Below are 8373 nucleotides of genomic sequence, written 5' to 3' on the forward strand. Positions count from 1 at the left end.
GGTTCATGTACACTTTTCATTTTGTTATTTTGTTTTCATTTAAAAATATATTTCAGCAACGTGCTGCTGGAATTATTTTTGATTAATTACAACACAAAAAGTTTTTTAAATATTTGAAATGTATTATTTGGAAATGCATCTGTCAAAAAAGGCTGCAATTTCAATTTCATATGACGTATGTGCTAGGTATTTATTTGATTATTATAAACTTTACAATTACAGGAAAGCAGATGTTTCAAAAGCGAATAAGCTTGGTGTTTTTTCTAGTTTAAGCAGTTTAAGCAACAGTATTTGCCTTTCGCGTTTTGGTTTTGTTTATGTCAGTTAATGTATACTTTTTTTTCAATTCAGTTAATCTATTTATTTAAAAATAACCTTTCAGCTAGTTACCATTATGTTGAAGCCGTGGATTTGTTCTAGAGGTAAACTATTTTTACTTATAGTACGATCCGACAAAACACTCAGTCTGTATACTTGTAACAAAGACAAGATAGATGACGAGTAAATTGAATAATAAGCTTCCTGAATCAGGGATCATTTGGTAGACTAGATTTGGCCAACTATGTTCAATGTTATTATCTTGTGTCATCTGTATGGTTTGTCGTAATTGAGGTTTATTTGCGGTTTTCCTGTTGAAAACTTGTTACTGATTATTGTTACGTTTCTCCTAACCAATCAATTTAGCGCCATTTGCTTAGAAAAAAAAATCAACTTCAAAAACATAACTTCTTTTTATTGTGCATTGTTTTCTATACAATAGGAGAAGTATACAGAGATAGAAAAATCAAATTTGGATTTTTCTTTCACGTAAACTATCACCTTAAAGATTGGTAGTTAAGTAGCAGTCTTTGTAAGAATCCTGCAAATTTTGTAAATGTGATATACCTTAAAAAAAATTTCAATTTTTATTATAAAGTAGCATTATAAGTCTATATGGTGACTATAAACATTCATTCCAGTCTGTCTGCTCTTTGGAGATAATCAAAATGGAAAATCCAATAGTTTTTATTGTATTTTAGTGCCATTTACAGAGTTGTTTCCCTTAATTTTTAGTTCTACTGTACCTTCTACCTTCTACCTTCACTATAGAAGTTTTATGGTCGTCATCAATGAACTCATGGATCGTTATGGTGTATCCATCTGCACCATGAAAACTGATTTATTCAACGAATCATAGTTTTCCTTTCCTCGTTTGTCTACCCCGGACTTGACTATTTATGAGCAACTCGGCGGGTGTTTCTAGAAAAGCAGAGGACACTTACCCTACCGGTGCACCTGGTCCATGCTCCCAGTTTTTAGTGGAGTCCGAGTTTCTCATTTGCTTTTGTTACTTGGTATGTATGATTTTAGTTACTTTGTGTTCTTTGTTGTGTATGTCTGTTTTCCATGTCTGGTCTTTGTCCCTGGATTACATTTTTTTATTACTGCTCGGTTCCCTTGATTACTCTTTCTATATGTTATTTTTATTTCTACGAAAAAGGGGTATATGAAAAGCACATGTTACTTTCTGTTTACTATGACATTTTAAACAAAATTATGTAGGCTTTTCAACCATGAATCACATTTTGCATGATACTTAGCTGGGGTACTTAATTCTTAAAAATACTTTTTGTTCAATTTTTGATTGACCATCCAAGTATGTTTTATCGTATTTATTTAAAGGTAAGCACAGTTATAAATGTAATGAATTGTCACACAATTGTAACGTGTTGAGACTACTATAGAACTAATGGAATTTATTCACGAATTAATAGCTTCTCTTTATCTATTATGATTTTTTCAAATAATTGATAAAAACAGAAAGAAATCTTTTAAGGCAAAAAATATGACATGAAAACGATTATGATTTTATAGTTTCATGTCATAGGAACCATTTCAGATATGCAATTATTTTCGTCATGCTTCTGAAATACCAAAAACAGTAAAATTGTTTGACCCCCAAAGGACAATAACTCCTATAAGGAACTGTCATGCAACTTGTTTAAAATGGAGACATTTGTACAGCTCTACGCGTCGGATATGTCAGGTTTGTCATATTTTCTTTGCTAATATCTCTTTTATTGTTGAAGATTATGCCAGATAATGGATAAAGCGAGAAGTAGACTAAGAACAAGAAGTCGATTCCTTTGCTAAATGTATACGTACCATCCGATTGTTGGTACGTATTGACAATCTCAAGAAGTGGGTCAATAAACCACCGTATTAAACGATCATGGGGCACTTGAATGCATTTCTTCACTGCATGACATATATGTTATCGTCCCTGCGGACAAAGCTTCAAACAACATTGTATTTGTAAAGCGCATTACCTCAATTGCCTTATTAAAGAATTGGTCTCCGATAATAACAATCCTGGTAACGCAACAAACTAAAGTGCAATTCCGAAAGATGGACAGCAAGCTAGTTGTGTTACCACCTACTCGTACAGTGGCATTAATCATATGTGGATACTTAAATATTGTAAAGCTTTATTTGAAATCTAAAAATTCCGTAGTTTTTCGGCAGTTAGTTCTCTTCAAATTTTTACACTACGTTGCCACATGATAAATTAAAATCTCGTTTATAAGGACTTTAAATTAATTTAGGAGGAGAAATTGAGTTGTTCTGCGTTAAAAATCCATATATCCTTCAAAAATATCTCAAAAGGTAAAAGTGTACAACACAGAAAAGCAGGTTTGCAGGATGCTTGATTTTCTCATTGATAACATAATTGTCACATTTGAAGGAGCTATTTTTTTTCAACAACAAGCACGAGTGGTTTTCTCCTAGCGGATGTGTTTTAGTATTCAGTGCAGACTGAATGTCTTGAGAAACTTGTCAAGAATAAAAATATAAATATGCAAAATCCTTTAATTTCACATACAGGTATAAAATTCTGATGTATTGTCAATTAACAACTCTTCTGTTAGAAAACGCTATCCTTCAATATATCCACCATAGTTCGAGAAAAAGGAGACTACAGAAACCGCTTGTTCAGCAAGCATCTATTTTGGACCTACATCTCGAGTCATCTCAGTACTAAGATTTATGACAAAAGAGAATACTTTAGTTTTACATCTATAAATTGTCCTTACCTGTGCAGCAATATACCTTAATCTACTGCATATGGTCTTTATATTTTAAAATTGAATCGCTACGCCAGTATAAGTACTAAGTACTCTGATTTATCTGAACGCCATGAATATATCCGTAACAGATTCTTGAATCAGAGATATGAGAAAGCGTCTTAAAAGGTCTTACCAAATTATATTTGTCAAATATCAGTCTTGAAATACGCTCAGTTTCTTCTGAAACAGTGAGTTATGATTGCTTTGTGAAAATTATTTTTTTTGCACATGTGACCACTAATTTACTGATTATGACACTATGACATGCAAATGCTATTTAATCAGCACCCGTATATTTACACCGCAATGGACGACAGATGTTTGGCGCGCCGTAAAACCTGGGTTTTACCAACCATTCCGTTTGAAATGCCTGTTACTGAGCCTGTATAAAGTTAGTGCAATTGTGGTATCAGCTATTCTAGTGGTGTAATATATTTTTTTTGTCAGATTTAAATTAGACTTGACTTTGATGATGGCTCGGATTAGTGTTTGGTAATTTTGCTGTTACCCTGATCTATTTCGGAAAAAAGTTAATTGAATTTAATATATTTTAATGCATGTTTCAAATTTAGCATTTGTAACAATACTTTCTTTAATCACTACATTTGAAACCATTTTGAAGTAGATCCTTTAAGAATATTTATGATTGTATTTGATACATTTAAAAAAAGAATTTTAACGAAAAACTAAAAATGCTGTTTTTGTAGGGTACTGATTGTGACGTTTGATGAGTTTTAAAGAATATAAATGATGACAAAATTCCATACAATGTATTTGAATAAGTATTACACGCCAAATTTTAACGTTCTATTAATAAAAACCGCGGATTTGTTAAAATTGAAATTCTAAAAGGAAGCAAAATTTTGGTCAACGATCGTTAACTTCCTGTGTTTACAATCAAGCTGCAAGTCTTGACATATATAATCGCTCTGTTTACGATCATTTCATTCGCTTCACAATGTGACGAGATATAAGAGATGATTTTAAAGTACATTACTTTTTGTTGGCCAAAAATCGTTCCACGTTATTTCAAAGGACGTGTACATTAACTTATAATTCTATACTTTTCGTATGCATATTGGTTTGTACCTGTTTCTAGAGCTCTCTGTGTGGTTTTGCTATTAATTGTTCTATTGAATTCTTTTAATTCATCAGTGAGGTCATCAGTTTTTAACGATTCATATTCTCTTAACGGGTTCTTAAGAAACTGTAGAACATGACGTTCTTAGACTAGTACATGATGCACGCTAAGAAAGGAGGAAATGCTATTACCGTTGAATAATTCTTTGGACAAATTGCAACATTCTTCAAACATTTTTTGTCCGTAGTTTGTTTTCATTGGTGTCAAACGTTTCATGGTAATTGCGCAGTAAATTATCGCGCTGCTCTTCTACTCTGCTCTTTTAGGTTTTTCAACCTCCGATTAAATAGCTTTTCAACTTTAACACTGAAGGCTTTCTTTCTATTAGCTAGAGTCTTCATTTCTTCTGAAGCAAAGTCTTTTGATTGCTTTATTTGTAATATGCGGTGTCTCAACTGTGTCAACTCTCTTTTAAGTCCCTGTTTTCTCGATTGAAACACATCTTGCATGTCTTCAAGTTCATGCTCATTCTTATCTCGGTGGTCCTCAACAACACACATTGGACATACGACACACTGACAAGATGATAGATTACAAAAAAAAATATTTCAGTAACGCTTTAATATGATCAGGGTTTACACATATGTCTAGCTGTTCATCGACCTCTAGAAAAAAATTGTATTGCATGTAGGGCATTTAACACAGTCTTTTTTGCTTAATCGGTACAAAATGTGTGATGGCATGGAAGAAGACGAGGGACGCGATTTTCTTCATTGAAGATGTCCGAACAAACACTGCATTCCAGATATCGTCGTTCTAGCTCATATATTAGGTGAAATGTGTTTTTAGCAGCCATATCAGGTAGTTGAGTTTAATAGTCTTTACAAAAGTAAAATTGCACAATTAATTATATATGACAAAATTCAGAGGGACTCACCGGTTGTCGATCTATTGTGAAATCTACATGATATTCCTTATATAACTACAGAAAAAAATGTTGTACCTATTCGCTAAACTTTCGTATAAATTTTCAGTGATATGTTATGTCTGAGTATACAAACTTTTTGACATCAAAAAGATTTATTCCAATTCAATGTTGTTGCAATAATTATTAAAATTTAAACTATATTACTAGTGATTTATATTACATTACTGCTATGGGCAATTAAATCTATTCTCCATATGAGCATTGTATGCTGTTAAGTAATATTACAGGGGTAGAGATAACGCCCCGTTGCACCCCTCCCATCATTCATCAACCAAAATATGATTTTCAAGTGCCCTTATCAATTCATGCGCTTAGATTTTTCTTTTGGGATTACAATTAAACCGTACATGATGTAAAGAGAATAGATATAGTGGCATTCATTATAAAGATCTGTATGTATCAATCATATTGTTTCTTATTGATGCTTAATTTCTCTGTTTAAATATCCCAAAGACGACAAAATATTAAAAAAAAGGAAATTTCAGAATTACAGGATATCACATATTTTTCAAGTATATCGTATTTTTCATCATTATTTTGATAGTGTGTAAGGTTTCAAAGAAGCAACTACGATGAATTATTGAAACACCTATACCCTGCAATGCTTCAAAATGATCTCCTTACACGTAAGAGTAATCAAGGGAACCAAGGTTATAGCGGTAATCAAAAGACTATATTTTTTGGATCATTCAGTGAATCAAAAAAGCATATGTAAGCTGTTTAAGTTGATAGATAATTTTTAATTGTCTTAAATTTAATAAATAATAACCATAAGATAAGACTTTTAGTTGAAATAATTGAAAAACATTTTTATTTAGATTTTTTTAGAAATTTTAGAGTTCCTAAACTTATTACATCATTCTATCTTTCATGTAACTATCACAAATTTTAGAAGTTCAAAATCCGTTTCCATTGACGCTTATGACAACAATATAGAGATCTAAACCATTGTAAGAGATATTTCCTTAACATTTTCTTTTTTGCGGTAGTCTGAATAAAAAAAATGAACTTTTCCATGACAAAGCACAGTTCAAATTGGGTAACCGTAGCATTTCTCAACCTAGGTGACGTACAGGTATGTCAGTCATTCTTCTTATGTGATACCTTTAACCTAAGAGACCATCAATATAATTGATAGCACATACAATCATGCTTAAACAATGATATTTGAACACCAATCACTGACGAAATTGCTAAAACATTGGAATCCTGCAAATTCCCCTTTAAATTTTATTATTTTATAATCACTGCGCCAAGAAAGCGGATAGTTTTGCACCTGTCCTGGAGGACATGTTATAAATATTTTTATCACAATTGCATTTATGAGTACATAGGAATTTTGTACAGTTTGAGTATGCTATTAACGATCATATTATTTCATATTGGGGCAGATTAAAGTGAGGAATGGGGTTCCATTCTTTCGCCTAAATTGACTTAAATAAGTTTAATTATGCATTACTTCGGCTCATTAGAAAGCTAAAATGCTATATAAAAGTATTTAAATATACTAAAACTTGTTAAAAGAACGGAATCTGAAAACTAAATTCTCATTATAAATGAAATGGAAGAAAATATGAAAATCCTCTTTTTAAGAAAAAAATATTGTAGTCACATTAAAACTGAGAAATGCTAAATGTTATCATTTTGTTTCATGTTGAGGTGGTTTTTTCTGGGGTAGGTTGACAATTTTTCACCTAATTGGCTTTGAAAAAGTTCAAATATTTATAACCTGGGCTCCGTAAAAAGCTAAGATACTATATAAATGTACTGTATCATACCAAACATTGTTTGAACTACGGAAAAAGACAATAACATGTATTGGTGATGTAGTTAATAAAGGTGTCATAAAGTGGGTATTTTCATGTCTACAGAATAATTTATTGAGGGAACTACATGTATATAACTACCTTGTGGGTACCATATATTATCTCGAGGGAACGACATAGTATCTTGAGTGAACAACATAATATATTCAGGGAACCAGATAACTTCCTTGTGGGAACGGCATAGTATACTGAGGGAACGATTTAACTAGGAACATTACGTATTTTGTTGTGGGAACGACATAAAAAAATATTTTTTTGCATGGCCGCATTCTGCCATCGTAGCATTCTGCCATCGTAGTTAACAAAAGTATTTGGTGTGTACTATTTTTCGCACTCATTTGTTCACCTCCAAAATGTACAAATAATTATTACACCGCGAAAATTAAACGTTTATATACTGCATTATTCGAAATATTTTATATAACAATATGTAAAATTCCACTGGAAATACTTATTATTCTATATTCAATTTGTCAAAATTTCTAATAAGGAAACATATACTCCTAATAAAACAACACGTACAATGTAGCAACAATCCGTAAATTAATATAAATAGTTCCATATGTGATTCATTCTGGTTAAAACTGATGAACGAACACTCAAATCTGTCTTGTATCTTGGACTACAACTTGTATATGAATTATACAAAAAGAAGAAAGTTCAGACAAACGTGTTAATTGTCAACTATAAGAATGTTTGCTGGTAATGTTCAGGCATTTTTATTTTGATTTTCTTACTCCTCTGGTTTTATCCATTTATAGCATTAATATTATTTGCACAACGTTTCTTTTTTTTATAATTATATTAAACGCACCTTAGAATGTTATTTGGAAAGTTATATGATTCCTTATTATTTCTTCATACCTCCCTTTACCAAATCAATTTGTCGCCAAAGAATATTCTCGGATTCTTTTTCAGTATACGCCTATATTTGTACCCCACAGGGTCAAAAAGCCAAGATTTTTGTGACTTAATTGTTTGAGCGTCGTAGCCTTCCTGGGATAGCATGTGTTAGAAAACTAAACAAATTTAGGTATCATCGTATAGCCCAATGTCTCAGCTTTACAATAGTACCAAGACAAGAACAGTGCAATTACAGTTAGGGTTTTGCCGTAAAATGAAAAACAATATACCCCTACGCCGCCGAAAAATCGCTTAAATTGACATATTTTTCAATGTCCAAACTCCTAGAGTATTTATGCTTCAGAAAAAATGGATTTTTTTTCTGTTTAGTATCATCACAATTTATACTTCTGGGATTCTTTTGATGAATTTTGGAGATTTTCGTAGTCAGAATTTATCAAAATATGCGAAAAATGGGATTTTCGATTTTTCGGTCAAAAGTCACAAAAATTCGAGTCTACAAGTTCT

General features: G+C 31.8%; 1 pseudogene; it reads right to left on the reverse strand.

Moving 5' to 3' along the window:
* Positions 1-4332: 4332 nt before the first annotated feature.
* LOC148628265 (uncharacterized) lies at positions 4333-5044 on the reverse strand (annotated as a pseudogene).
* Positions 5045-8373: the final 3329 nt, after the last annotated feature.

Source organism: Perna viridis, chromosome 1, assembly GCF_037379345.1.
Source record: "Perna viridis isolate PV_CMFRI_1.1 ecotype Kerala chromosome 1, ASM3737934v1, whole genome shotgun sequence".
Lineage (NCBI taxonomy): Eukaryota > Metazoa > Mollusca > Bivalvia > Mytilida > Mytilidae > Perna > Perna viridis.